The sequence below is a fragment of the Ovis aries genome, chromosome 7 (assembly GCF_016772045.2).
Source record: "Ovis aries strain OAR_USU_Benz2616 breed Rambouillet chromosome 7, ARS-UI_Ramb_v3.0, whole genome shotgun sequence".
NCBI classification, from domain to species: Eukaryota; Metazoa; Chordata; class Mammalia; order Artiodactyla; family Bovidae; genus Ovis; species Ovis aries.
In genome coordinates, this window is record NC_056060.1 from 42,447,874 (window position 1) to 42,474,273 (window position 26,400).

Below are 26,400 nucleotides of genomic sequence, written 5' to 3' on the forward strand. Positions count from 1 at the left end.
CAGCTGGGTTATGAGATCATGTGTGTAAGCCCCCAACACCGTGTATGCACATAGCAAATGCTCATCACAACACCTAGGAGGATTATTGTCATTGCTGTCGTTGCTGATACTTGAGGGTGAAGAGACCGTCAAAGCTGTCTCTAAGGTCTTAAATGTCTCTGAAAAGAAGGATAGGGTGGCTTTGATAGGAATAAAAAGCACAGAAGGTGCAACAAGCTTGAGGAGGGAAAAATGAGCTCAGTTGAGCAAAGATTGTCCTTTGCTTTTGATCGGGCTCTGGAGGATGTGGAGGGAGCAGGGAGCCACCTGTAAAGGGGTGATATTAACCCTATTAGCAGGACAAGCTGACGAAGATGCCAGCCCTGCAGGCCCAAATACATAGTCTGTGATCCCAGGTGAGCCACAGTTTTTCTCAGCCTGAATTAACATTCTGCATCAGTGTTGGAGTCCCACCTCATTCTGCATAAATCAATGCATATGAAGGGAGAGAGAATGGGAGGGAGTGAACATAACAAGCCTTCTCCATACACAGGAGGCTTGGGAGGATGACCTAAGCTGGGGAATGTTGCAGATTCTTCTCTACCTCCCCACCAAGGAAGATGTGAATCAGCCTCCTCCTTGGATATTGTGTATCCCAAGGGACAACAGAGCTTTTAAAGTGAAGCCTCTGATGCTGGAAGGCCCCAGGAAAAGCCTGGTGGCCCTGGAACTAGGCCTTCGGTGGTGTGACAGGGAGGGTCCTGGACCAGAAGGAAGGAAGACAGTTCCAACACTGCAGCTCTGCTCCAACGGGAGGAGTGGCTTTGGCTCAGTCATTTACTTCTCTGGATATCAGTTTTTCCCCCTTGCAATTTCTCGGCTAGACTAGAATCATAATAACTGAATCATATAATTCCTTTCAATATATAATAAAGAGAAAATCATACAATTCCTTCCCACCCCCAACCTTGATCATAACGGCAGGTAAGATTTGAAATGGTTTCTAAACCAGGATGAAAAGCCCTAATGTCATTCTTATATCTCCTTCATATTTTTTGGTAGAAAATGGCCAAGTCTCTTCTTGTCCTAATGAATTAATGGTTTATGAAGAATTAGAAAGAACTTGCCATTTCAGTACAGAGAACAGAAACTCTAGAATTCTGCAATTATATAGTTAATTCTTATTATCAAAATCTGCTATGCACTGCATATACCAATACATGCTTTTGAGCAATCAGTCAACAATTGTTTAAATCCTGCTATGAGAGAACACCCTCTTCCAACAACACAAGAGAAGACTCCACACATTGACATCACCAGATGGTCAACACTGAAATCAGATTGATTATATTCTGCAGCCAAAGATGGAGAAGCTCTATACAGTCAGCAAAAACAAGACCGGGAGCTGACTGTGCTCAGATCATGAACTCCTTATTGCCAAATTCAGACTTAACTCGAAGAAAGTAGGGAAAACCACTAGACCATTCAGGTATGACCGAAATCAAATCTATACAGTAGAAGTGAGAAATAGATTTAAGGGACTAGATCTGATAGAGTGCCTGATGAACTATGGATGGAGGTTCATGACATTGTACAGGAGGCAGGGAGCGAGACCATCGCCAAGAAAAAGAAATGCAAAAAGGCAAGATGGCTGTCTGAGAAGGCCTTACAGATAGCTGTGAAAAGAAGAGAGGCAAAAAACAAAGGAGAAAAGGAAAGATATACCCATTTGAATGCAGAGTTCCAAAGAAGAGCAAGAAGAGATAAGAAAGCCTTTCTCAATGATCAGTGCAAAGAAATAGTGGAAATCAATAGAATGGGAAAGACTAGAGGTCTCTTCAAGAATATTAGAGATACCAAGCGAACATTTCATGCAAAGATGGGTGCAATAAAGCACAGAAATGGTATGGACCTAACAGAAGCAGAAGATATTAAGAACAGGTGGCAAGAAGACACAGAGAACTATACAAAAAAGATCTTCATGACCCAGATAATCATGATGGTGTGATCACTCACCTAGAGCCAGATATCATGGAATGCGAAGTCAAGTGGGCCTTAGGAAGCATCACTACAAACAGTGGAGGTGATGGAATTCCAGTTGAAATCCTAAATCTAAAAGATGATGCTGTGAAAGTTCTGCACTCAATATGCCAACAAATTTGGAAAACTCAGCAGTGGCCACAGGACTGGAAAAAGTCAGTTTTCATTCCAATCCCAAAGAAAGGCAATGCCAAGGAATGTTCAAACTACTGCACATTTGCACTCATCTCACATGCTAGCAAAGTAATGCTCAAAATTCTCCAAGCCAGGCTTCAACAGAATGTAAACTGTGAAATTCCAGATGTTCAAGCTGGATTTAGAAAAGGCAGAAGGACCAGAGTTCAAGTTGCCAACACTCGCTGGATTATCGAGAAAGCAAGAGAGTTCCAGAAGAACATCTACTTCTGCTTTATTGACTATGCCAAAGCCTAGTCAATAGGCTGTATGGATCACAATAAACTGTGGAAAATTCTTCAAGAGATGGGAATACCAGACCACCTGATCTGCCTCTTGAGAAATCTATGTACAGCTCAAGAAGCACCAGTGAGAGCTGGACATGGAACAACAGACTGGTTCCAAATTGGGAAAGGAGTATGTCAAGGCTGTATATTGTCACCCTGCTTATTTAACTTATATGCAGAGTACTTCATGAGAAATGCTGGGCTGGAGGAAGCACAAGCTGGAATCAAGATGGCCGGGAGAAATATCAATAACCTCGGATACACAGAGGACACCACCCTTATGGCAGGAAAAGAAGAACTGTAGAACCTCTTGATGAAAGTGAAAGAGAGTGAAAAAGTTGGCTTAAGGCTCAACATTCAGAAACTAAGATCATGGCATCCAGTCCCATCACTTCATGGGAAATAGATGGGAAACAGTGAAAACAGTGTCAGACTTTGTATTTTTGGGCTCCAAAATCACTGCAGATGGTGATTGCAGCCATGAAATTAAAAGACGCTTGCTCCTTGGCAGGAAAGTTATACCTAGACAGCATATTCAAAACCAGAGACATTCCTTTGCCAACAAAGGTCTGACTAGTCAAAGCTATGGTTTTTCCAGTAGTCATGTATGGATGTGAGAATTGGACTATAAAGAAAGCTGAGTACCGAAGAACTGATGCTTTTGAGCTGTGTTGCTGGAGAAGACTCTTGAGAGTCCCTTGGACTGCAAGGAGATCCAACTAGTCCATCCTCAAGGAAATCAGTCCTGAATATTCAAAGGACTGATGCTGAAGCTGAAACTCCAATACTCTGCCCACCTGATGGGAAGAACTAACTCATTGGGAAAGACCCTGATGCTGGCAAAGATTGAGGGCAGGAGAAGAAGGGGACGACAGAGGATGAGATGGTTGCATGGCATCACCAACTCGATGGACACGAGTTTGGGTAAACTCTGGGAGTTCGTGATGGATAGGAAGGCCTGGCATGCTGCAGCCCATGGGGTTGCAAAGAGTTGGACATGACTGAGCGATTGAACTGAACTGATTCTGCTATAACTGATTTGCTCTTCAGTTCAGTTCAGTTCATTTGCTCAGTCGTGTCCGACTCTTTGTGACCCCATGAATCACGGCACGCCAGGCCTCCCTGTCCATCACCAACTCCAGGAGTTCACTCAGACTCATGTCCATTGAGTCCATGATGCCATCCAGCCATCTCATCCTCGGTTGTCCCCTTCTCCTCCTGCTCCCAATCCCTCCCAGTATCAGAGTCTTTTCCAATGAGTCAGCTCTTCCCATGACGTGGCCAAAGTACTGGAGCTTCAGCTCTAGCATCATTCCTTCCAAAAAAATCCCAGGGTTGATCTCCTTCAGAATGGACTGGTTGGATCTCCTTGCAGTCCAAGGGACTCTCCAGAGTCTTCTCCAACACCACAGTTCAAAAGCATCAATTCTTCGGTGCTCAGCTTCCTTCACAGTCCGACTCTCACATCCATACATGACCACAGGAAAAACCATAGTCTTGACTAGACGGACCTTAGTAGGCAAAGTAATGTCTCTGCTTTTGAATATGCTATCTAGGTTGGTCATAACTTTTCTTCCAAGGAGTAAGCGTCTTTTAATTTCATGGCTGCAGTCACCATCTGCAGTGATTTTGGAGCCCCCAAAGATAAAGTCTGACACTGTTTCCACTGTTTCCCCATCTATTTCCCATGAAGTGATGGGACCAGATGCCATGATCTTCATTTTCTGAATGTTGAGCTTTAAGCCAACTTTTTCACTCTTCTCTTTCACTTGCATATCCATAAATGTACCACAAACAGACTTCCATTTCATCATCTATTTTTCTGTGTGCTCATTTTTAATAGCTAACTAGTATTCTATCATTGGGCTTCCCTGGTGGCTTAGATGGTAAAGAATCTGCCTACAATGTAGGAAACTCAGGTTCAATTCCTGGGTCAGAAAGATCCCCTGGAGAAGGGAATAGCAACCCACTCCAGAATCCTTGCCTGGACAGTTCCATGGACAGAGCAGCCTAGCAGGTTACAGTCCACGAGATCATAAAGAGTCGGACACAACTGAGCAACTAACACACACACTTTCTACCACATAGAGATTCAGTAGAATCTCTCATATTCAGCTTGATTAGATGGAGTAGAATCTCTCATATCCAACTTCTATTCTAACGTACAATGTACCCCAGGCCATTTATTTTAGATTAAGAAATATTTACCAATCTAGAGAAAAAGACTTTGGTGTTGTTAAATTTTTCTCTCATTATTTTACAGTTCTTCACTATCACCGAACTCAACAGCATTTTTGAGAGGATGGAGCTCAACCTTACCTGGTCTTTCTAAAATATCCGATACGTTTTTTTGTTTTTGTTTTTTTTCAATAAAAATCTGTCTTTTGTTGTGGAATTGGTGTACATATTATTTAATTAAATTACATAATTACAGCAAAAGCTGCAACAGAATAAATAGGTTTGGGAAAAAACACAGCTGCATCCTGGTGAGCATACAACTCACCAAGTGAGAGTGTGAGAGTGCGTGGGTTAGCTAAAGAGGGCTTCCAGCGGTGAAAACTCAGCATGCTGGGGCATTAGACAATACATTTAGGTAAAGAATAGAGCATGATGGTTAATCCAGGGGGCTATATAGATCTTAAAGAATACTTCTACTATGCAGTGATTTATTTAACCAATTTCCTATGTTGGATATCTAAAAGTTCTTTTCTTTCTTATTAAAATTATCCATGCACATAATTCTTTAAGGTACTTTCTTAATGATTCCCGGAACTGGAACTACTGGGTAAAATTATATAGCTTTTAAAGAACTTAAATGCACATTTTCAAATTGTCCCCCAGAAAGTCTTCCCTGAACTCGATATTTTGAAACACAATTTCAAATAATTAAGTAACCTTTTAGCAGGGAGTCTAATTAAGCAACCAGCTTCATTTTTCTGCTTGTGGTAGGAATTTAAATCTGATTTTTAATCCTCAGTGCCTTCACTCCTTTCAAGACATGGCAGAAAAAGACCTTCCCTTTGTTTTCTGAGACAATAGCAGCAGTTCCCACAGATGAAATTTATTTTTACCTAGTAATTCAATCCACTTGGTTTTAGGATATGACCAGGCAAAATGAGCCAAAAATGCAAGATGAAGGCAGCTTGATTTTTAGGCTGTGTGTATAGTTGAGCTTTGAATTTGGCTGACACAAACAGTTTCCATGGTTTGGGAGTTTTTGTTGTAGCAACAAGTTCTTTGGGCAACAGTCTGTAAAGTGCAAGGTCCCTCTGTGAGGAACATTTTGAACTTGGAGAGTAAAAGGACCAGATCAGGTGATGTCTTGGATGGATTCTCTGGAATGCCCATCCTACCTCAAGCTTAGGCCAAAAGTAAAACAGTCGTCAATTTCTCTGCAGAGTTTTTCCATTGTTTGGAAGTTCCCAGTGGGAACATTTAACTTGCTAATGTCAGCAAGGCTTAAATGGGGGGTCACTGACAGAGGTACATGCTTCAGGTGATATGAAAGCACTATATTATGGTGAATTTGAAGGAACTGCTCTCTTCTATATTGGGGGTGGGAAGGTGGGCGTCTGAGGGGGCCAGACTTGTTCCTCTCAAAGCTGTTTGTCTGTGGTGATCATTGGTGCCTGATACTTGGGGATGGATGATGGAGGACAGACTGAAGGGGGAGGGAAGTTAGAGAAAGTGCTGAAGATGAGGCAGAAACACGTGGCCCAACCAGGTTACCCATCATAAGAGCTGAGCAAATGTCAAGAACTAAGGAACTGGGTCAAAATGGTGTTTGCTTCTGCTGCTGCTGCTGCTGCTGTCACTTCAGTCGTGTCCGACTCTGTGCGACCCCATAGACAGCAGCCCACCAGGCTGCCCGTCCCTGGGATTCTCCAGGCAAGAACACTGGATTGGGTTGCCATTTCCTTCTCCAATGCATGAAAGTGAAAAGTGAAAGTGAAGTCGCTCAGTCGTGTGCAACTCTTCGAGACCTCATGGACTGCAGCCCACCAGGCTCCTCCATTCCTGGGATTCTCCAGACAAGAGTACTGGAGTGGGCTGCCATTGAGCAACCAGGAAAGTTGGTAGGCCAGAGGAGATGAGATCTGGGCAAATTCTGCTGAGATGACAAGACGTGACCGGTAAGGCCTTTTTACAGGTATGGCTAAACCTGGGTGGGTAAATGCGCTTATTTACAAAGTTGAGGAAATGGGCTGTAATAGCCTTGAAAAGAATGCCTGTAAATGGCAGTAGGAGAGCTGGGGAATTTTTTTAAATTCCAACTTTTGCAAAAAGTGGGAGAACAAGAGAGTCAGAGGGACCTATTTCTGGGAAGGTAAGTCATTCCTAATACCCACACATCAGAGGGATGAGAAGGTTCTCTGAATTCCAATTTCCTTTTCAGTCTCTTTCCCAATTGCTTATAAAAGTTTGAAATGTCCTAATAGAAATTCACTGTTTTGAGGAATATGTAATATCTAAAAGTAGCTTTAAAATAAAAGATACGAAATAGATAAATAAGATAAAATGAAGAGTGAAAAGTAGTTCATCATTGTCTTTAAAGTCCTTTGCAGTCTTCCTTCTCAGAGAAAACTGTTATCCTGATTTTCATGCTGATCGTCACCTTGCTTTTGCTTAAGATTTTGCCTTTTATATTTAAACATATTGTTTGGTTTTACCTATATTTGAACTTTATATTCAGTGGAATTATACTATGTTCTTCAACTTTAAAAAATCAGTGGTATATCTTGGGATCATCCATGTTCTTGGTTTGTGTATGGTTCATTTGTCTCACTGCTATATGTAAGTGTATTGAGTGACTATACCGCAATTTAAATTGCATTCTGCAACTGATGGATATTTGTACTGTTTCTAGATTTTTGCTATCACTGAACAGTGCTGCTGTGAGCATTCTTTGCATAGGTCTTCTGGTGCACATGTACTAGAGTTTCTCTATGTTTATTATTAGGAGAGAAGATGTAGAATCATAGGGCTTGTGCAACTTCAAATTTATTAGAAAATGCCAAATTATTTCCCAGAGTGGTTGCACCAATTTAAATTTCCATCAATGCTGTATAAGTGTTAAAATCATCACCAATAATGGCTGTTTTTCAAATTTTTTAATTTTTGCTTTTCTCATAGGCATGAAATGCTATTAATAATTATAGCACTAATTTGCAGTTTTCTTACTGTTACTAAGTTGATATTTTCAAGTTTATTGATGTATTTTTTCTTTTGTAATGTTTATTCAAGCTTTGGCCATTTTCTTTGTTTTTTTATTTGTAGAATCTCTTTATCAGTTCTGAATATTAAACATTGTTAGGTTATATGTGTTGCAAATATCTTCTCCCAGCTGGTAGTTTATCTTTTTACTCTCTATGATGTTCTTCAATGTGTAGAAGTACTTAACTTTAATATAGTTGATGCTTGCCGAGTCTTTCCTTTATGGTTTGTGTCTTTCAGTTCAGTTCAGTTCAGTTCAGTTCAGTCACTCAGTCGTAAAGCCTTATTAAAAAAAAGTTTCCTTATCTCATCATCATAAAGATATTCTATTTTGTTAAAGTGTTGCCATTCTCTCTTACGTCTCTAATTCACCTGGAATTGATTTTCACATAACCTGTGCAGAAGAGATCCAATTTGATTAGTTTTCCTTATGGATAACCAATTGTTCCAGAACCATTTTTTTTTAAAGTTCATCTTTCCTTTACTGTTCTGTAATCTCTCTCTGCCATAAACCACATATGTGCTATGTTCTTCATTATCCCTTACTCGTACTCTATTGTTTTAACTAAGGTAGCTATATAATAATTCTTGACATGCTATTAGGTAAATTTTTCCACTCCCAAGCAATTTTTACCGAGATAATCCTCACTACTTTTAGTTCTTTGTACTTCCACATGCATTTTAAACACAGCTTAAATACGTACCCACACACTTACAAAAGGAAGACTCAAACATAAATCTCTTGGGATTTTGGTTTGCTTTGCATTGCATTTATAGATTTTAGGAGAATTGACGTCTTTACAATATTGAATTAAGCAATCCATAACATGATCTAACACTATATTTATTTTTGAACTTTGAAATAGCATTTTGTAATTTTCTCTATGAAGGCCTTGTACATTTTTTGCTAGATATATAGCTCTCTATATTTTTATCAATTTTTTATTGACGTATGGTTGATTTAAAATGTTGTGCTAATTTCTGTTGTATGGCAAAGTGATTCATTTATGCATATATATATATATATACACACACACATATATGTATACATACACATTTTTTATATTCTTTTCCATTTTGGTTTATCATAGGATATTGAATATAGTTCTCCATGCTATTCAATAGGACTTTGTTGTTTATCCATTCTAAATACAAAAGCTTACATCTGCTAACCCCGGTCTCCCACTCAATCCGTCCACCAGCTCTCTTCCTCTTGGCAACCAGCAGCCTGTTCTCTATGTCCATGAGGTTTGTTTATTCTCTATGTGAGTTTCTGTTTTGTACTGTAGTTGTGTTCATTTGTGTCATACTTTAGATTCCACATATAGGTGATATATTATGGTATTTGTCTTTCTGACTTACTTTACTTAGTATGATAATCTCTAGTTGCATCCATGTTGCTGCAAATGCCATTATTTCATTCTTTTTATGATTTGAGTGCTATTCCATTGTATACATGTACTACATCTTTTTATTCATTCATCTGTATGGACATTTAGGTTGTTTCCACATCTTGGTAATTGTAAATAGTGCTGCTGTGAACATAGGGGTGCATGTATCTTTTCAAATTAGAATTTTGTCTGGATATAGGTCCACTAGCAGGATTGCTGAATCATATGGAAATTCTATTTTTAGTTTTCTGAGGAACCTCCATCTTGTTTTCCACAATGGCTGAACCAACTTATGTTCCCAACAATGCAGGAGGATTTTCTTTTCTTCACAGTCTCTCCAGCATTTATTATTTGTAGAATTTTTAATGATGGTCATTCTGACCTATGTGAGGTGGTACCTCACTGTAGTTTTGATTTGCTTCTCAGATGGTTCAGTGGCAAAGAATCTGTCTGCTAATGCAGGAGACATGGATTTGATTCCTGGGCTGGGAAGATCACCTGGAGAAGGAAATGGCAACCAGCTCCAGTATTCTTGCCTGGCTCAGCCCATGGACAGAGGAGCCTGGTGGGCTGCAATCCATGGGACTGCAAAAGAGTCAGACATGACTTAGTGACTAAACAACAACAAATAATTAGAGTGTTGAGCTTCTTTTTACGGAGAAGGCAATGGCACCCCACTCCAGTATTCTTGCCTGGAAAATCTCATGGACGGAGGAGCCTGGTAGGCTGCAGTCCATGGGGTCACTAAGAGTCAGACACAACTGAAGTGACTTAGCAGCAGCAGCAGCAGCAGCAGCAGCAGCATCTTTTTATGTGCATATCAGCCATCTGTATTTCTTCTTCGGAGAAATGTCTAGGTCATCTGTCCATTCTTCAGTTGGACTGTTTATTTTCTTGCTACTGAGTTGTATGAGGTATTTTTATAATTTGGAGATTAATCCCTTGTCAATTGCATTGTTTGCAACTATTTTCTCCCATTCTATAGGTTGTCTCCTCATTTTCTTTACAGTCTCCCTTGCTGTGCAAAAGCTTGTAAGTTTGATTAAGTCCCATTTGTTTATTTTTGTTTTTATTTCTAGTGCCTTAGGAGAGTGACTTAAAACTCATTGTTATGATTTATGACAGTATTTTGCCTGTGATTTCTTCTAAGAGTTAAAAGGAGCTATGTCTTATGTCTAAGTCTTTAAACCATTTTGAATTTATTTTTGTGTATGGTGAGAGGGTATGTTCCAACTTCATTGATTTACATTTTTCCCAGCACCACTTGCTGAAAAGACTGTCTTTTCCCCATTGCATGTTCTTGTCTCCTTCATCGAAGATTAATTGACCACAGGCATGTGCGTTTATTTCTTGGCTCTCTATCATGTTCCACTGATCTGTTTTTGTGCTGATATCATGCTGTTTTGATTACTGTAGCTTTGTAGTATTGTCTGAAGTCTAGGAGGGTTATGTCTCCTGTTTTTTCCTTTAGGATCGCATTGGCAACTCTGGGTCTTCTATGGTTCCATATGAATTTTAGAATTAATTGTTATAGTTCTGTGAAAAAAATGTCATGGGTCATTTGATAGGCATCCCATTAAATCTGTAGATTGCTTTGGGTTCAGTTCAGTTCAGTCACTCAGTTGTGTCTAACTCTTTGCAACCCCATGGACTGCAGCAAAGCAGGCTTCCCTGTCCATCACCAACACCTGGAGCTTACTCAAACTCATGTTCATCAAGTTGGTGATGCCAACCAACCATCTTATCCTGTTGTCCTTTCTCCTCCTGCCTTCAGTCTTTCCCAGCATCAGGGTCTTTCCCAATGAGTCAGTTCTTCCCATCAGGTGGCCAAAGTATTGGAGTTTCAGCTTCAGCCCTTCCAACGAATATTCAGGACTGATTTCCTTTAGGACTGACTGGTTGGATCTCCTTGCAGTCCAAGGGACTCTCAAGAGTCTTCTCCAGCAAGAGAGTTCAAAAACACCAATTCTTTGGTGCTTAACTTTCTTTATAGTCAAATTCTCACATCCATACATGACTACTGGAAAAACCATAACTTTGACTATACAGACCTTTGTAGGCAATGTCTCTGCTTCTTAATGTGCTCTCTAGTTTGGTCACAATATATAGGGTGACAATATATAGTCTTGACATACTTCTTTCCCAATTTGGAACCAGTCTGTTGTTCCATGTCCAGTTCTAACTGGTGCTTTTGAACTGCATACATATTTCTCAGGAGGTAGATAAGGTAGTCTGGAATTCTTATCTTATTAAGAATTTTCCACACTTTATTGTGATCCACACAGTCCAAGCCTTTGGAGTAGTCCATGAAGCAGAAGTATATGTTTTTCTGGAACTCTCTTACATCAAGGCTGTATATTGTCATCCCGCTTATTTAACTTATATGCAGAGTACATCATGAGAAATGCTGGGCTGGAAGAAGCACAAGCTGGAATCAAGATTGCCAGGAGAAATATCAATAACCTCAGATATGCAGATGACACCACCCTTATGGCAGAAAGTGAAGAGGAGCTAAAAGGCCTCTTGATGAAAGTGAAAGAGGAGAGTGAAAAAGTTGGCTTAAAGCTTAACATTCAGAAAACGAATATCATGGCATCCAGTCCCATCACTTCATGGGAAATAGATGGGGGAAACAGTGGAAACAGTGTCAGACTTTATTTTGGGGGGCTCCAAAATCACTGCAGATGGTGATTGCAGCCATGAAATTTAAGACGCTTACTCCTTGGAAGAAAAGTTATGACCAACCTAGATAGCATATTCAAAAGCAGAGACATTACTTTGCCAGCTAAGGTCCGTCTAGTCAAGGCTATGGTTTTTCTAGTGGTCATGTATGGATGTGAGAGTTGGACTGTGAAGAAAGCTGAGCGCTGAAGAATTGATGCTTTTGAACTGTGTTGCTGGAGAAGACTCTTGAGAGTCCCTTGGACTGCAAGGAGATCCAACCAATCCTTTCTAAAGGAGATCGGTCCTGGATGTTCATTGGAAGGACTGATGCTAAAGCTGAAACTCCAATACTTTGGCCACCTCATGTGAAGAGTTGACTCATTGGAAAAGACTCTGATGCTGGGAGGGAATGGGGGCAGGAGGAGAAGGGGACGACAGAGGATGAGATGGCTGGATGGCATCACTGACTTGATGGACATGAGTCTTAGTGAACTCCGGGTGTTGGTGATGGACAGGGAAGCCTGGTGTGCTGTGGTTCATGGGGCTGCAAAAAGTCGGACACGACTGAGCGACTGAACTGAACTGAACTGAGTGGTCTAGTGGTTTTCCCTACTTTCTTCAATTTAGGTATGAATTTGGCAATAAGGAGTTCATGATCTGAGCCACAGTTAGCTTTCGGTCTTGTTTTTGCTGACTGTATAGAGCCTCTTTGTCTTTGTCTGCAAAGAATATAATCAATCTGATTTTGGCATTGACCATCTGGTGTTTTGGGTACTATGGCCATTTTAACAGTATTAATTCTTCAAAACCAAGATATTGCTCTATATTTTTAATTCTATTGTAAAACGCCATTTTTAAGATGCTTCAGAATTCTTTGTTTGTGTATTATATATCTAAAATTGTGAACCTGAACATGCAGTACTGGTGAGAAATGATGATGATTTGAACTAAGGTGGGGGAGGTAAATATGGAGGTGGTGAAATTGTGTATGTATATTAAAGATCAAGTCATCAGGATTCATTGCTACAGTAATACAGTATGATATTGACATCTATGTATTTGTATGTAAATGGGAAATTTTAAAAATAAGAGCTCGTATTTTGAAAACTTTATCTTTGGCAATATTTGTACCTAGGTCAGAAATTATTTGCATCAGAAAGAATTTTCTCTTGCTTCTGCCAGGCTTCTGGGCAACTACTGACCCCAAAACACTTTAAAACAAATATTCATGCTGAGGAGTTTTGGATGGTCTAGGAAGCATAAGCAACTTCACTTTCACTTTTCACTTTCATGCATTGGAGAAGGAAATGGCAACCCACTCCAGTGTTCTTGCCTGGAGAATCCCCGGGACAGGGCAGCCTGGTGGGCTGCCGTCTATGGGGTCGCACAGAGTTGGACACAACTGAAGCGACTTAGCAGCAGCAGCAGCAGGAAGCATGAAGCTATATGAAATCTGGCTTGTGGTTAAGAATATTTAAGGGAGATTTTCCCCCCTTTTCACCCTTCCCAAAGTTGGAGACAGGTACTTTTTCATACATTACCCAGGAATGGGAGCAGGCTTATTTCTAAACCAACCTTTAAGTGAGTATGTAGCCCTGTGAACCTCAGCTTTAATGGAGGTCCCTTAGTAGGCTCCCCACTGTCTGTGTAACATCTTTCTCCCTAAGCCCTTTGCAGCATGAAAACCAAAACTCAGTTTTAATGGGGTTTGGCAAATCCTTGAGAGCAAAAGTGAACGTAACTGCTCTGCTTACATTTTTGACTTCTTGCTTTAAATTTAGGTTTTTTGACCTCAGAGAATTTCTTCCTTTCTGGACAGCTCATCAACAAATTTACAAGATGCTAAAAGATAATTTAATCCAAGATTTAGTTGTTTTTAGTGATAGAATTGATCAGGGTCTCTAGCTCATCATGCTGTCAGAAATGAATACTGACTTCACTCCTTTAAGTTGAGGCTTTGTGCTCAGTCACTTTGGTTGTGTCCAACTCTTTGCCACCCCGTGGACTATAGCCTGCCGTGTGCCTCTGTCCACGGGTTCTCCAGGCAAGACTACTGGAGTGGGCTGCCATGCCCTTCTCCAGGAGATCTTCCCCACCCAGGGATAGAACCTGCATCTCTTGTGTTTCCGGCATTGCAGGCATATTCTTTACCCACTGAACCATGTGGGAAACACAAAGTTGAAGCTATGGTTCTTGTTAAAATGCAAATATCTATGCTTGAGATAGCCTGCTAAAGCAGTCCTTTTAACAGTGTCATCTTAAAACTAATTCCATAAAAAATCATCTGTCATGCTTGTTAAAATGCTAATTATGGCTCACATTTCCTGATACAAATCTTAGGATGGAAGGAGGAAGAATTTTTACTAAGTGTGCCAGTGGAGAATCACATGGTTATCTCTTATACCTTTGTAAAAATTAGTTTCATTACTCTTTTTTGAAACAAATTTTCACAACAACAGATGCTTCAAATACTTGATATCTGGAGGAAAAACACTTTCTGATATGAGACTAACGGTCACTGATTCCATTTTCCCTGACTGCTCTAGTGGGGTGCTGCCAACCATTGTCACCTATACTTGTGGATTATATAGTCTCAAAGTCAGTGGTTGACTTATTCTACTGGATTTTCTTGAGACCATCCAAGGAAATGTGAAGGAGGCTCATTTTTGAGTCACATTTATAGAGAAATCATGAAGCCACAGAAAAGTTAAACATTCTTTTTCTAGAAGGAGGGAAAAAACCCTGTATACTTTCTTATAAATATATGTTAGAGGATAACTCCAATTATTCCCTTAGAAGAAATTCTTTGGAATGGATTTACTAGGATACAAGGTATAGATATTTTAAGATTCTCCATCCCCTAATAAAGAATAATTTTATTGCCCTGGTTATAGAAAAGACACTGAAATAATGTTAGATATTTACAGGCAGTTCAGAAATATTGAAGAAGAAATTAAAATTATCCCAACCTGCAACCCAAAGAAAATCATGGCTCAACATGTTCATGTGTTTTATATCTTGTCAGATTTTTCTCTTAGGCATACAAATATTTTATTTTCAAAAACAGAGTAATCCTGTTTGTAAACTGATATTTTAAATCAATGTTATGTTGTGAATCTCTTTCCATGCCTGTAAATGTGGGTTTTGGAAAAGTGCATCGTAGTTTGTAGGTGCCCTACACAGTGTGTTTAGTGTCTAGCAGAACACCTGATACTAGCAACAAATATTTGTAATCCTACTTGCCATGCTTGTAACTCCTTCTGGGCAGTTGACTCCTACCCTTGCAGAAAGGGCAGATATTAGGCATCCATATTTTATACCATTTGTTCTCTCTTCAGTCTTTGCCAGTTGAGTAACAGGTTCATAGAGGCCCCAGAGAATCCACAGGCTGGCCAGGGGACCTAAAGGTGTGATCTCATCTCATAAGCAAAGGATGAGCTAGCTAATGAGATTCCATTTCTTAAGACTTTAATTTCAAAATATGCAGAAGAAGAAAAAGCACAGCAAGAGAAGAATTGATGAGTCATCTTACACTGCAAGAATGGAGAGGTCATAAAGGACCAAGCTTAGGGCACAAAGAAGCAGAAACTGTAAGATAAAGATAAGATATGGAGATGGAGGAAGTCAGTTGGAGGAGTTCAGGAAGCAGCAGTCAGTGGAGAGTACCTGAGTCAGTTCACGGTGGAACACTAGAGCAAAATTTACATCCTCAGTCTGCTGGTGCCTCCCGTGAGTCACCTCCCACTTGGACTGGGGGTGGCCCATTCTTACAGTGGCTCCTATTGTTTGATTTCTGTTTGATCTCATCTCCCTAGGATTCCAGGTATTCTTATAATTCCATCCACTAATTCATCAACTCATAGATTGAAGTTTGAGTGAGTCTCTATTACCTGAGGCTAAAGAATATAAATAAAAGAGTTACTCTGATCATTTAGACACAACAGTTACTTAAGGGAGTGGATTTTTGGTCTTAGGGTTATAGCTATATCTTATGTAAGTATGTGTGTGTGAGTGTGAACTTTTTGTTTAAATATATTTATTTCTAATTTCATCACAATATGATTAGGAGATTTTCTTTGTAGTTGAGAATATTATACATTTCTGCATATGCTAAAGAAATGTGCATTCTCAATTTGAAAGTACAATGTTTTATTTTATACATTTATTAATTTTTTTCCATTAAAAAAAAAACTTTTATATTGGAGTATAGTTGATTAACAATGTAGTGTTGGTTTCAGCTGTACAGCAGAATGATTCAGTTATACATATACATATATCTACTCTTTTTCAAATTCTTTTCCCATGTAGGTTATTTCAGAATATTGAGCAGAGTTCCCTGTGCTATACAATACGTCCTTGTTGATTATATATTTTAAATATAGAAGTGATAGAAGTATGCAGATGTCAGTCCCAAACCCCCAATTCTTCCCACCACCTTCTCCTCTGGTAACCTTAAGTTTTGTTCTCTCTGTGAGTCTGTTTCTGTTTTGTAAATAAGTTCATTTGTATCATTTTGTTTTTTTTAGATTCTGCATATAAGTGATATCATATGATACTTGTCTTTGTATGGTAATCTCCTGGTCCATCCATGTTGCTGCAAATGGCATTATTTTATTCTTTTTTTAAATGTCTGAATAGTGCATGCATGCGTGCTAAGTCACTTCAGTTGTGTCTGACTCTTTGCGACCCTATGGACTGTATCCTGCATGTCTATGGGATTCTCCAGGCAAGAACCCTGGAGTGGTTTGCTATTGTGAATATGAGTCACATTTTCTTTATCCATTCATCTGTCAATGGCCATTTAGGTTACTTCCATGTCTTAGCTATTGTAAATAGTGCTGCAATAAACATTGAGCTGCATGTATCTTTTCAGATTATGGTTTTCTCTAGATAAATGCCCAGGAGTGGGATTGCTAGAATATATGGCAGCTCTATATTTAGTTTTTTTAAGGAACCCCCACTGGCAGTGCAGGAGATGTGGGCTCCATGCCTGGAGAAGGAAATGGCAGCCTGCTCCAGTATTCTTGCCTGGGAGATCCCATGGACAAGATCCCAGAATCCCAGGAGCCTGGTGGGCTATAGACTGTGGAGGTTAAAAGAGTTGGGTATGAATTGGTGATTAAATAACAGCAGAAATACTATTCTCCATAGTGGCTGCACCAATTTACATTCCCACCAACAGTGTAGGAGTACTCCTTTTTCTCCACACTCTCCAGGATTTATTGTTTGTAAACTTTTTATGATGGCCATTCTGACTGGTGTGAGGCGATGACTCACTGCAGTTTTGATTTGCATTTCTCTAATAATTAGCAATGTTGAGGATCTTTTCATGTGCCTCTTGACCATCTGTATGTCCTTTTTGGAAGAAAGTCTATTTAGGTCTTCTGCCCATTTATTTATTTTATTTATTTTTTTATATTGAGCCACATGATCTGTTTGTAAATCTTGAAGATTAATCTCTTGTCAGTTGCTTTTCTTGCAAGTATTTTCTCCCATTCTGTGGGTTGTCTTTTCATTTTGTTTATGGTTTCCTTTGCTGTGCAAAAGCTTTTGGGTTTAATTAGGTCCTATTGGTTTAGTTTGGGTTTTGTTTCCATTATTCTAGGAGACAGGACCAAAAAAATATTGCTGCAATTTATGTCAAAGAACATCCTGCCGATATTTTTCCACTAAGAATTTTATAGTATCTGGTCTTATATTTAGGTCTTTAATCCATTTTGAGTTTATTTTCTGTATGGTGTTAAAAGAATGTTCTAATTCTTTTTTTTTTCTTTAACATGTAGCTGTCTAGTTTTCCCAACACCATGTAATGAATAGACTGTCTTTTCTGTATTGTATGTTCCCGCTTCCTTTGTTGTAGATTAATCGACCATAGGTGCTCGAGTTTATTTCTGGGCTTTCTATCCTGTTCCATTGACCTATAGTTCTGTTTTTGTGCTATTAACATATTGTTGTGATAAGTATAGGTTTGTAGTAGTCTAAAGTGATGGAGCCTGATTCTTCCAGCTCTGTTTTTCTTCTTCAAGATGGCTTTGGCTATTTGGAATCTTTTGTGTCTCCAACTATGGTGTTGGAGAAGACTCTTGAGAGTCCCTTGGACTGCAAGGAGATCCAACCAGTCCATTCTGAAGGAGATCAGCCCTGGGATTTCTTTGGAAGGACTGATGCTAAAGCTGAAACTCCAGTACTTTGGCCACCTCATGCAAAGAGTTGACTCATTGGAAAAAACTCTGATGCTGGGAGGGATTGGGGACAGGAGGAGAAGGGGATGACAGAGGATGAGATCGCTGGATGGCATCACGGACTCGATGGACGTGAGTCTGGGTGAACTCCGGGAGTTGGTGATGGACGAGGCCTGGCATGCTATGATTCATGGGGCAGAAAAGAATGGGACATGACTGAGCGACTGAACTGAACTGAAACATTTTAACATTTTTTGGTTCTAGTTCTATGAAAAATGCTATTGGTAATTTGATAGTAATTGCACTGAATCTGTAGATTGCTTTGGGTAATAGAGCCATTTTAACAATATTGATTCTTTCAATCCAAGAACATGATATATCTTTCCATCAATTTGTGTCATCTTCAATTTCTTTCATCAGCATCTTATAGTTTTCTGAGTACAGGTCTTTTGCCTCCTTAGGGAGGTTTGTCCCTAGGTATTTTATTCTTTTTAATGTGACGGTAACTGGGATTGTTTCTTTAATTTCTCTTTCTGATCCTTTGTTGCTAGTGTATAGAATTGCAACAGATTTCTGTGTATTTATTTTGTATCCTGCAACTTTAAAGTTTCAACATTTTTAAATTAACTTCATGAGATATACTTAAAAATACTCTGTATTGTGCTTGCTTCGGCAGCACATATACTAAAATTGGAACGCTACAGAGATTAGCATGGCCCCTGTGCAAGGATGACACGCAAATTCGTGAAGCGTTCCATATTTTTTAAGGCAGCCTTCTGAATGGGAGAAAATAATAGCAAATGAAACAACTGACAAACAACTAATCTCAAAAATATACAAGCAACTTATGCAACTCAATTCCAGAAAAATAAACGATCCAATCAAAAAATGGGCCAAAGAACTAAATAGACATTTCTCCAAAGAAGACATATGGATGGCTAACAAACACATGAAAAGATGCTCAACATCACTCATTATTAGAGAAATGCAAATCAAAACCACAATGAGGTACCACTTCGCACCAGTCAGAATGTCTGCGATCCAAAAATCTGCAAGCAATAAATGCTGGAGAGGGTGTGGAGAAAAGGGAACCCTCCTACACTGTTGGTGGGAATGCAAACTAATACAACCACTATGGAAAACAGTGTGGAGATTCCTTAAAAAAAATTGCAAATAGAACTGCCATATGACCCAGCAATCCCACTGCTGGGCATACACACCAAGGAAACCAGAATTGAGAGAGAGACGTGTACCCCAATGTTCATCGCAGCACTGTTTATAATAGCCAGGACATGGAAACAACCTAGATGTCCATCAGCAGATGAATGGATAAGAAAGCTTTGGTACATATACACAATGGAGTATTACTCAGCTGTTAAAAAGAATACATTTGAATCAGTTCTAATGAGATGGATGAAACTGGAGCCGATTATACAGAGTGAAGTAAGCCAGAAAGAAAAACACCAATACAGTATACTAACACATATATATGGAATTTAGAAAGATGGCAATGATGACCCTGTATGCAAGACAGCAAAAGAGACACAGATATGTATAGCGGACTTTTAGACTCAGAGGGAGAGGGAGAGGGTGGGATGATTTGGGAGAATGGCATTGAAACATGTATACTATCATGTAAGAATCGAATTGCCAGTCTGTGTCCGATGCAGGATACAGCATGCTTGGGGCTGGTGCACGGGGATGACCCAGAGGGATGTTGTGGGGAGGGAGGTGGGAGGAGGGTTCATGTTTGTGATTGCATGTACACCCGTGGCGGATTCATGTCAATGTATGGCAAAACCAATACAGTATTGTAAAATAAAGTAAAAATTAAAAAAAAAGACTGCAAAAAAAAATACTCTGTATTTTTATTTTTGGTTTTCTAATGAGAAAGTAAAAATTAGTTTGTTAAAGTCTTCACAACTATACTTGTTCTGCCCATCTTTTCTTCTTATATTTCCAGTTATCATTGCATATAACTTGATGTACTGTTTAATTCCATTAATTGATTTGCTATTTAATGTCAGTTCTCTTGATACTTTTTGTCTGATGTTAATAATATGACCACCTTGCTTTCTTTTTGTGTGTATTTTTTGGTATGTCTTTAGTCATCCTTGTGTTTTTAAATTTTCTTTATCACATTTTTTCCCTACATTTCTCTTATCAAAAGTATAGACATTTGGTTGACATATTTGTTTGGACCTGTGTGAATATCTCTGGAATGACTAGGATGAGTTCAGACACTGTCTAGTCATCTCCAAGAGCATTTGATTTTCTTCCTGGGCCCACAGTTTCCTTTGGTGTTGAGAGTGAGCAAGTGACTGAGTTCTGGCTAACAGAATACGGTAAAGGTGAAGTGTGTGATCATTTTGCTCTTTCTGGTCTGCATGGCAATGCCCAAGGCCACCTTGTAAACCACAAATGAGTTAGCAAAGTCTCTATTAATCTGAGTCCCTGAATATCTGCATGGGGCAGAGCTCCTCTACTGCCAACTGGACTATTTATAAGAGAGAAATTAACTTTTGTTATGTAAAGCCACTCAGCTGCTAATATGGCAGCTAGTGTGAACTAACATAAGAGATGGTAAAGAAAGTGGGTTCTACCATAACAGTAAAACTAAAACACAGAGTACTGTCGTAACAGTTGAGAAAACAGTGATGAAACTGATATTAGAAGATGGAGACTCGTGATTCACAATGGCAAAATATTTGGGAAAATTTTTGTTAGTGATAGTTTTTAAGGTAGATAAAGTGACTAATAACCCATAGTTCTATGGGTAGAAACTGAATAAAGAATATTAGAGCTGCATGCTAGTTGACAGTGGCTATATTTTGTAAGGTTTTAGGAGCAAGAGCTCAAGCAAGAACTGCTTGGCTCAAAAACTCAAGGGAGACTAGAGAGAGTCCAGAAATTTGAAGCTTTTCAAGTAGGAAAATTTGACTGTCTTTAGAGCCCAGAGGGTGGGAATCTAGGTAAACAGAAGCAACTAAAGTCCCTTAAGACTCAGTCTCTTTAACAAAAAAAAAAAAAAAAAAAGGGCTCAGTCTCAAGACTAAGAATTCATTAAGGGTGTGATATTCGCTCCCCAAATAGCCACCATTAATTTGAGGAAAAAGTGAAAAGGAGTTGAGTGAGGAAAAAAGTAAATTAGATTTGAGAGTTATGTCCAGGAAAGAAATTTGGGTGTGGTTACTGACATATGGAACTTGCTGGAAGTAAGTAAATTAGACACTATTAAGGGTTTGGAGAAAATTGGATAGCCAAAGAATCATAAGAACCTGGATGTCATTAGAAACCTCACTGACTAGAGAGGATGGTGGATGGAAGTGACATGTGTGATAGTAATATAGCAGTCAAAGACTGCTTTAAAGTGGCCAAAGAGGCCAGTCCCAGTTGGAACTCTTTCCAGGCAGTTTCTGCACTGTTTTATAAAGCTGCTGTACAAGAGGCCCTTCTGTCCACACATCAGAGAATCCGCAGCACTGGGAGCAGCCCAGGGCTGCAGGCTCTCTCTTTGCTGTGGCTGCACTCAGCCCCAGGCCTTCTGTGTATCTCCTATAGAATGCTATTGATCTGCATCAGGAAAGAGGTTTCAAGGGAGCCAACCTCATCCATCCTACAGCTGTCTTTCACCGCCCACCCCCAACCCCCACCCCAGCCAAATGACAAGGGTTCCCTGCAGTTCCCTTTGCTTCATTCTTTTCCTTTTTAATTTTTAACAGCTTTCATGAGACCTAATTCACACAATATACAATTCAACCATTCAAAGTATACAAGTCAGTGATTTTTAGTATATTCACAGATATGTCCAACCATCACCACTGCAGATCACCTCAAAAAGAAACATGTACCCTTTGACTATCACCCGCTATGCCCCACTCCCTGCTCCCCAGCCTCTAAGCAACCTCTAATCTACTTTGTGTCTCTATAGACTTCCCAATTCTGGATTTTCATGTGAATCATATAGTATGTGACTTCTTTCACTTAGTATAATGTTTTTAAGGTTCATCCATGCTTAGCATGTATCAATACTTCATTTCTTTTATGAACAAATAATATTTCATTAGATGAGTATATCATATTTTTTTATCCATTGGTCTGTTGATGAGCACCTGGGTTGTTTCCACCTTTTGGCTATTGTGAATAATGCTGCTGTGAACATTTGGTTTCAAGTTCCCTTTGCTTGAAAATTCCTGTTCTTTTCAATGAAGAAATTTCCACATTGCCACCTAAGGCTTTCCTTTAATTTGTTTCCCTCTTCAAGCATGTGGGTACCAATCAAGATGGTAGAATAGAAATACATGGAGCTCACCTCCTCCTACACATACTGGGTTGGCCAAAATGGTCATTCAGATTTTTCCGTAGCATCTTACAGCCAACCCAATACATTAGGAATTCCTTGAAGTCCTGGCATATTGATGGTACTCTTTACAGAGCTGACACAGGTTTTCCCCTATTTTGATATTCATTTGATAATTTAGTTATGATCTGAAAGGGAAAGATTTTGCTGGCTTTGCTTTAAGTATCTCTACTATTGAAGTCTATTCTTGTACCCTTACCAAGAGGACAGTGAATATAACTTAACTATTTTTTAATGACCCAAATTTTTCATCATAAACATGAATAGTCACTGAATTAATTATGGGTCCACTGATGTTCATAATTCTGTTTATTATATGAAATGGCCTTAGAAAATATGTTTTCCCATATATATTATCATCATGATGGCAACAGTACTATTTATTGAGCCCTCAGTGTAATGAGTCAAGATGGCAAATGGTAGGTGAGAATAATATTTATATATTTCAAGTCTTCTATGCTATAATTAGGACTAAAATTATACTAATATGATCTGTGAATGATTACAAATAATGACGAATTCTATGAAGGGAATTAACAGGGTGAAGAGAAAGAGGACAAGAGGAAGGAACCATCTCTGTTGGAGCTTTCTGGAAAGAATTAGCCAAGGAAAACTTACCATTTAACCACTTATTGCAATAAAATTGATTTAGTAAGATTTAAAAAATGTTTTAAATTTGAATCTTTTCGTTAAATATTTGGGTGATGCTTCAGTGATGAAGTGAAATTAGCAGGCAAGCAGTTTTCAGTTTTGCGCTTCTGGAGAAAAGATTTTCTCAGTGCTGAATGAAGTAGATCCTGACCTAGGGCAAGCAGGTCTTCCTGTGGTGCAGGTGGCAGTCATTAGCACAGTTCACAAACCTTTCTGTCCAGGAACTTGGTGGGATTCTGCTTCACTGCCCTTTTGAAGTTGGGCGTGGCCACATGATTTGCCTTGACCAATGAGATTTGAGTAGATGTGATATGGGTCTCTTCCAGGAGGAAGCTTTGCCAAGCACCCAACTCATATAGTTCTCTTTCCAGCACTGGGTGGACAGGCAGCCTTCATCAGCTTCGCTACTTGAGTAAGGATGGCATACAGAGAGCCCTTTGCCAGCCAGCTTCCACCCTGCAGTGTAAGCAACCTAGAAACCCTTATGTGCTAGGCCACTGAGATTCTAGAGTTGCTTAGCTTGTTCTAATTCAGCACATGAGGCTCAGAATATGGTCAGTTTATAAAATCAAGAGAAAACCGTCCTTTCTAGTTGTCTGTTCCCCCTTTACAAGTCTCCAAGTTTGGGTTTTCAGTGGCTCTTTCCTTACCTGGGTGCACCACATGGCCATTGCCCAGTGGAAGAACCATGTGCTGCAGCCCTGCTGGTCTGGATGTCCACCTGCCGTGGAAGGGCTTCTCAGCTCGGCCCTTAGCTCTTCTTGCATGGACCTTGAGTCAGCCTTTTTTGGCTGGTGGTTTACTAGGACCAGAAGCATTAGTGCTGGAACAGAAACTGAGCTCCTGAGATGACCCACCCGCCTGTCTTTTCATTTCAGAGCACCTTTTCATCTTCTCCTTCTCACCTGTTAGGGGACACTCCTCCCAGGTGGTCGCTCTCCTTGTACCAGACTCTGAAAGGAGAGCTCAGCCTGCTGCATCCCTTTTGAAGGCTGCATAGTCTGTCCACACCATCTCCGTGAATCATGGAATGGTTCTGGTCACAACCTTTTTTCTTCTGTATCAGCAGTGGGGGGTGGGGGTGGGAATCCCTGCTTCACCAGTTTCACCTGTTTATCTAACTTCATCTTCCCTTTTTGTCTTACTAACCACTTCTTAGAGTTTAGCAATAAGCTTACTCATATCTGGAGAACCAGGCTATTACTCTATGTGAAAATACATCTCTCACTCTCCTGTGCCTTGATACAGGAAAATTTTTAAAGTGAAATGCATAATCCTTGAATACAAAATGCTTACAATTTTGTTGGAGAAAGAGGGTATGTGAAATAATGCATGAATGAAAGAGTATTACATTTTAGCATTGTGTCTATACCAATCAATTCTATGTCATATTGTTTAGACAGTTGGACAATTAAGCAGTAGCTGGTTAGGTGCAAACTGCATATGGATGGTTTTATTAAGGTAAACAAACCTTGCTGAGGTTTTGAAGGAAGAAACTGTTGCATTCTCTTTCTCATCCTCTGGGATGTGAAGGAACAATATAGCTACTGATTGGATTTCAGCAGACATAGAGAAATAGAACATTTTGCTTCATTGTGTGACAATATCTGTACTGAGATAAACCACTCAAGTCCACATGTGTGTACAGACAGACCAAGCACTTTAGTGAAATTGTTTTCTTCAATTTCTGTAAGAATTACTAAGAGCATAGTGAAGGTGAAAAACCTGGCAAAATCAATCATTTAAGTTCAGATCCTTGACCTGCACTGCATGGAAGTTACAGGCTGTGCCTCAGGATGTGTCAGTGGAAAGGCAAATGCAGCCATTAAAAAAAAAAATTTATTTATTTTATTTTTGACTGTGCTGGGTCTTCATTGCTCCCTGGGCTTTTATTCTAGTTGAGGCAAGTGGGGGTTAGTCTCTAGTTGCAGTACACAGAGTTCTGATTGTGATGGCTTCTCTTGTTGCGGAGCAGGGGCTCTAGAGCACAGGCTCGACAGTTGTGGTGCACGGGCTTAGTTTTGTGTGAGGTCTTCCCGTATCAGGGATCGAACCCATGTCTCTTGCACTGGCAGGTGGATTGTTTACTGAGCCACCGGGGAAACCCAGGAAGTCATTTTTCTTAGCCTCCTGTGGATACCCAGATATATTCCAGAAAGCGTTCTCTCTTCTAAGGATATGTGACTTGTATACTCTCCTCTTTTGGAAGTCCCCCACAGCATCACACTGTTAAACTCATCCTTGTGGCTTTAATGTTATTGAAAATAGTGTTCCAAAGGGGAATTTCTCTTTCTCATTCTTGCAGATTTGAAAGTTTTCGTGTGTTGTGTTTCTCTGTAGCAACAATCAGCAAAGCCTATGGGAAAACAAAGTGTCTCCAAGAACAGGAAAGAAAAGTGTGAGAAAAAGCAGTTGTCATCACACTCCTAGCCTTTTTGAGCCATTAACTTAGTTGTAAATTTCTCCAGAGCAACTCCCTTCTCTATCGCTGCTCTGCTCACTCATGGGAGAACAAAAGGTCATCATTTTCTGTAAACACAACATGCATTTTGACTTGGGCAGGACTCGCTTTCATATAAAACAGCTGAAATAGGGAATTCCAGTCCATGTTCTTCTCCTCCAGAGCCATCTGTATCTGCTTCAGCCTGGGCAGTATTTGCCCCAGCCCCTTCTTCCTTTTGTTTCCTGAGGCTCCATGCTTGGCTCTCACTGGTGCTTTCACTGGCACTGCCCATGTTTTTGTGCAATAGACACAGTTTTGGGTGTTCTAGAGGTAGCTACCCAATCTTATTACCTGTCCCAGCCTTGCTCCCTTTCTTATTATCTTTGCCTTTGAAATCTTGCACGAACTCCTATTATTAGCTCTCTCTCCTCCACCACCTTGATTCTGCTCCTCAATTCACAGCTGGACTTGTGACCTCTGATCATTCCTAGGACTGGCCCTGCATGCCCCAGAATCTTTTTGATCCCATTTCCACGTCTCATGGGTCTGTGTAATTTCAATCCCTCCCTTGGCTGTTGCCTTGGAAGCACTGCTTCCTCATCACCTCCATACAGGTGATCTTCTTTTCTGAACTCAACTATAGTGTTTCCAGTGATGGCTTTGTTATCTTCTTCTGTGGGCCCATTGGACTCTCATCTACAATTTCTTAAATTAACCTTTCCTTTTCTATCTCCCATGTTCTGTTTCAGCATCACCTCTATTTCAGCCACATAACTCCCTCCTCCTAGAGGACATCTCCTCCCCGCTGCTTGAACCCCATTCTAGGAATAGCTCTGCATCCTCTGGGCTCAGTGTAGGGCCACACACACAGAGACTCTGCCCCAGGCCACCCTCTCTGAGTAAGGTCCTCCTCTTGTCATCTCTCTTGTCACTCTATTAACCTCCACTATAGCAGTTATCTGGAGAAGGCAATGGCAGCCCCTCCAGTACTCTTGCCTGGAAAATCCCATGGATG

General features: G+C 39.9%; 1 non-coding gene across 1 annotated transcript; it reads left to right on the plus strand.

Annotated features, from left to right (window-relative positions):
- Nucleotides 1-18,591: 18,591 nt before the first annotated feature.
- LOC114115986 (U6 spliceosomal RNA) lies at nucleotides 18,592-18,695 on the plus strand. The gene has a single exon (XR_003590085.1). It is a non-coding gene; the product is annotated as a U6 spliceosomal RNA (small nuclear RNA).
- Nucleotides 18,696-26,400: the final 7,705 nt, after the last annotated feature.